The sequence below is a fragment of the Frankliniella occidentalis genome, unplaced genomic scaffold, assembly GCF_000697945.3.
Source record: "Frankliniella occidentalis isolate FOCC.00 unplaced genomic scaffold, Focc_3.1 Scaffold196, whole genome shotgun sequence".
Lineage (NCBI taxonomy): Eukaryota > Metazoa > Arthropoda > Insecta > Thysanoptera > Thripidae > Frankliniella > Frankliniella occidentalis.
Window position 1 is genome coordinate 140216 of NW_026267322.1, and position 5088 is coordinate 145303.

Consider the following 5088-nt stretch of genomic DNA (forward strand, 5'->3'; position numbering starts at 1 on the left):
CACACCCGCGCTCGCACACACTCGGATCAGGTGGCGGCCTTGTCAGCCCAACGAGCGCCGTACCGATTCGGGGGCTGTATTTACATTCAATCAAGCGCTCGTCTCGGCTGGACACGCCGGCCCGGCTGTGGCCCGGCGGCCGCGCAGTACCGGCCCCGCACCTGATTCACACGTCGCTTGCCCAACCACCCAAAACCCTTTCCTTTCCATGTCCTTCTTAGGAGATACGGATGAGAGAGAGGGAGGGAGGAGGGGCGGGAGGGGGAGGGGGGAGTTGAGGCGGTTGAGGTTTAACATGTGAGCCGGACGTGCCAAGAGAGAACGCGCTGTGCCGCCCCCGAAAGTACAGTGGCGCCAGGGAGGAGCACGATTATTGAAACTACGCGGTGCTGCTTATGGGCAGCACCAGGAACTACTTTTAAAAAATAGGAAAATTCCTACTTGATCCCCCTTCAAAATGTGTTTTCCTCAAACAACAGGAGTTTTTCTAAGTTTCAAAGCACCATGGGACACGGCTGACTCCGATCCGATGGGACATTATGCTGCTGCATGGGAGTGTTATAGAATGAGCGGTTGCAATAGTCGCTTTTCGGCGTGGAAAAACTCTCAGCAAGGTTCGGGTTGGAGTTCCACTTGCATGGTACCCCAAGTGTCCCCTTTTCACGAAATGACCATAGATTTCTTCATATTGTTATTGAATTTTTAGACGCGTCCGACATAGACCAGATACGCGGCGTACGTACAGTTTAGCCCACAAGAATCTCGCGTGACGGGCCTCTGGCTATGGCCTTCCCTACGGGCCTGGCGACCTGGCACTGGCACTGAGCTTGGCGCTGGGGCAGGAAACTTCAACGCACGGGGTTTGCAGAGAGCCTCCAGAAGACTCTCACCCACTCCCCCACTCTATAGACATTGTTGGTCTTTGCTTTCCCTAATTTTTTTATTATTCCTATTATTTAGATTCCGAATATTGATTTCAATTGACATGGCCTCTTGGCTTTGCCATGTAATGTTTCCTTCCCTTTCGGCAGAGTAAAAAAAAAAATTAGGGCGCTAAAGACCTAAGTTGCTAGCTGATAGTATCGAGAAGAAGAAGAAGAAGAAGAAGAAGAAGAAGAAGAAGAAGAAGAAGAAGAAGAAGAAGAAGAAGAAGCTAGGCCAAGGCCGGAAATAGGAACGGCGAGTTTAATTTGTTGTTTGACCCGTTATCACGCCCCCCGCCCGCTACCTGTGCCGCTCTGCCGCCGTGGAATAACTCTTCTTCTGAACACGATATAACTCACCCGAGCTACAAATTGGCGTGGAATGAACGGCAATCTAAATCATCCTCGTGCTCCCAATCAGGGTGCGGGGGGAGGGGCCGTGGGGGCCGTCGCCACCGCCGCCCACCCCTACGAGCCCAACCCGTTCCTCGGAGGGGTCGGGAGCCGGAAGCCTTGCGTCGGCAGCCTCGTGAGAGGAGTCCGTTCGGCCCCGCCTCCGCTCCGCCATGCATGGCTTTTACCCGCCAAATACCTTGCGTCCGCTTGCGTATGGGGGCTCTGGGTACGGAGCGAGAGGACAAGCCGCCGGCCTCGTCCTCGAGCCAGTTCGAACAATACCGCCTTCCACTATTCGTGTCACGGTAATATCAATGCTAGACTTTTATTTTTCAGGAAAATGGGAAACTTTGAGGAACTCTTTTAGTTTGAGGAGGAGGTCCTCCCACCCCCATCACGCTCAATCCGGATTAATTTGTCTTGCAGAATTGAGAAATTCTCCTCTGTCGACTAAATGAGGTATAGTATTAACATTTTAGTCCATTGGCAAGACCCATTTCTACGGCACTTGTGGACAGAAGATGGACCTTCTCGTCAACAGCAGGCGAGTGGAAAAACATTCTGACCTATTCAAATGTCTGAAAAGTTTCTAGTAAGAAATAATGAATTTCTACCGTAAGGGACAGCACAAAGTTCCGCGCAGCAATCTTAGAAAAAGAGCTGTTTGTCAGAATCCTAAAAAGAAAGAGAGTTACGACGTGGAATGACAACAATTTCACCCCCATCCCCATCCGGGGGTTACGGGGGTAACGGTTTCGTTTCCACTCGGCCTGGTCGGCTAACCGTTACACCTCTCATCAGTGGCACGGGGCTGCTGGAGGGAGCGGCAACACGGGGCTGTGAAGGTGCCGGCCCCGGCGGACGCGCGCGCGTGAAATCCAACACTCGCATCATCACCAATCACCCGGCCGCGTCGTGCGCCAGAGAAATGGCCCCAAACTTGTTGGTCTTGATAGGCCATAAACGTCCAGGTTAGGTTGAGGTTGGGGTTGGCCGGGGCCGGGGGTGCTGGCGCCACGGGCCCGGCTGTGGCTCCGCAGGCTCCGCACACGTGATTAGAGACATCATGAGCCAAATGTGCTTTATGGCCGGTGCGGACGCTGCACTAATGAGCCGGCAGACCCCGCCGGGCACCGCCCCCTCTAACGCGCCGCGCGCGCCCCGCCGGCCGCCGCGGCATCCACCGCCTTCCTGGAAACAAGCCTGGCGTATGGCGGAGGGAGTCGCGTGGTGGGGAGAATCGCACCGAAAACAAACAAGGCGACACGGGAGGAGGTGTGATGGGCAACGCGCCGACCCCTCCTATGGTTCTGATCCTAAACGATCAGAGAGAGAGAGAGAGAGAGAACACGAGCCCGGTGCTTTACGGCCTGGCGCCCAAGCGTGCGTCAAAGTGCCATCGAATCGCTCAATAGATATCCTAAATAAACTGTTAATTTGGAGGGTGTGAACTTGAAAATGTTCAACTTGTATAAAGATGCTCGACTCCTCTGCTGACCGCTCCACACGACTGTGATTTAGGAAGACTATTGCGAATTTTTTGCGTCCTTTTACAAGGTGTCCGTTTCGCCCTGTACTGGCCGGGTTGCCTGGACACCCTTTATGCACTGTCTTGTGCTGATGAAACGACGGATTTGCTTGCGCGGGTCAAACCATTCCAAATGTTAAACAAATGTGTGGACAAAACTGCTCTCAGGTAGGTGGCTTTCTGGCTTGATGAGGTTCAGCCCAAGGACGTCGCTACCAAGGTCTCTTATCAGTGACCGATAGAGCAAATGCTCGTTGTTCTTAAGTGAAGCTTAAACCAGCCGGGTATGACGTACAAACGCAACAGTACACCGAGTGGATCTTCGGGCACGGATGTCAAACGTCGTCAAACGCTCAAACGCCCTTTGCCCCGAGGCGGGCGGGGGTCCCCCGCCCCGCACTTGAGCGCACTGTACTTACATACTGGGCGGGCCACCGTCTCCACTCGCCTGCGTGACGGGACGGCCTACCCACCGCGTAGCAGGCACTGTCATGAGCCCTGCAGCTGTAGCGTTCGCTGCTCGTCGTTTGACGTTCATTGTGCGGGGATGTCTGGTAAGTCACTTAAGTTAATCATCATCTTTCTTAGCTCCACACTGTTAAACATTTCTTGAGATTTTCCGAAAATTTCGCCCTCAACCACTACTAAAAATGATCCCCAGAGGACTCCCTTCTTAGTTAGCATGTGGTAAAATAGCAGTTGGAAAAGTTGCAAATAATTAGTGGTCTATGTGTTTCGAACTTGACTCGTGAGAAATCCCAGAGGCATGGCAATAGTTTTCATGAGTGTTCCTCCACGAAATCCCAGAATTATTTCTTTTTGCAACAGTGCTTACCTGAAACCACTGCTTATGTATTTATCCCACCACTTCGCCGATATTTGCTCACAAGGGAATCGATTCAAACGACACGTACAGTTTTATTTCCTCTCGCAGTACTTACGTGTAGGCTACATCGTTTTGATCGTGTTTCGAGAGACGCCGCCACAACCAGCCACATCCGGTGACCGCGCGTGCTGCTCTCTCTCTCTCTCTCTCTCTCTCTCTCTCTCCGCATTGCCTCAGGTGCCGCCGGGAGGGCGTGGATGACATGTCAGTCAGGCCCGCACGTTCGGTTTGATGCGTTCCGCCCCGCTCCGCTCCGCCCGGGAAAAGGGAGGTTTTTGTCACAAAACCGGCCTCTTTTGTGTGTTGCGGCGCGGTGGGGCGTGGCGGGGAAGCGTGACACGACGCCCCGGAGGCACGCCCAGCCTCATCCTTTTGTGTCGCCGATTTGATAGTCAGTTATTAATAAACAAGGCCAACGAGGCTCATTAGAGAGAGGTTAGTGCTGCTCTTGCCGGGGCCGGCTGATACTGTCCGGGGGCCCGTCGCAGCCCGGCGCCCCGGGGCCGAACGGCGGACACCTTCTCATCGTATAAAGTGAATCAAATAATCCGATCCACCAGAAACACCTCAGCAATTACGATGCCGGACAATGGGACAACGACGAGGGAAGTTGGGAATTAAACAGTGCGACAAGGTTGGTTGGGGGGCATGACAACGGCAAGCCTTTTGCAAGAGGCTTTGGTCTGCTCACCGACTAGCTTTCTCGTCAGTTTTCCTTTAGAAGCTGTGCGTATACGGCCCCTCTGCAGCCCATTAAAGTCAGATAAATCAGAATCGAAGACAGTCAGACATGCGACGGCCCTGTGGCTCGAGTGCCACTGTATCTTAGATTATCTTGGCACCCCTATTTAAAATATGAGGACTCGTGACCACTGCTAGGACCTCAGCACCTGCAACAACTGCCGCAGTTGCGGTCCGGGCGTGCATATTTAACCTTTTGCCATAAAAAGTTCAGGTGCAGATGCTGGGATGTGCACCGCCTGACAAGTCGGGAGTGGCTTCAATTCGCTTCAAATAGTAGATAGTAAAAAAAAAAAGCGTGGCTGTCAACAGAAGTACTAAGTTAAAAATGTACGATTTTGCATTTTTGGCGTTTGGCGCTTTTGAATGGGGAATGGACAAGCGCGTAACACGCCGCGGTTTTGCACGGTTTATGTTTTGGTGGAATATATGCTATGCTGCTACCGAGTCATACATGAACGATTTTTGTACCCGATACGATCTACACCCTGCACTTATTCCACAGGTTGTGGGAAGCACCTGCCGCAGCTAAACTGTTGTCGCCTCCCAACCTTTATCGTGTAGTCTGTGACTGTGACGAGTGGGTTATGAGGGCCAGTCAGAGAGAGAGAGAG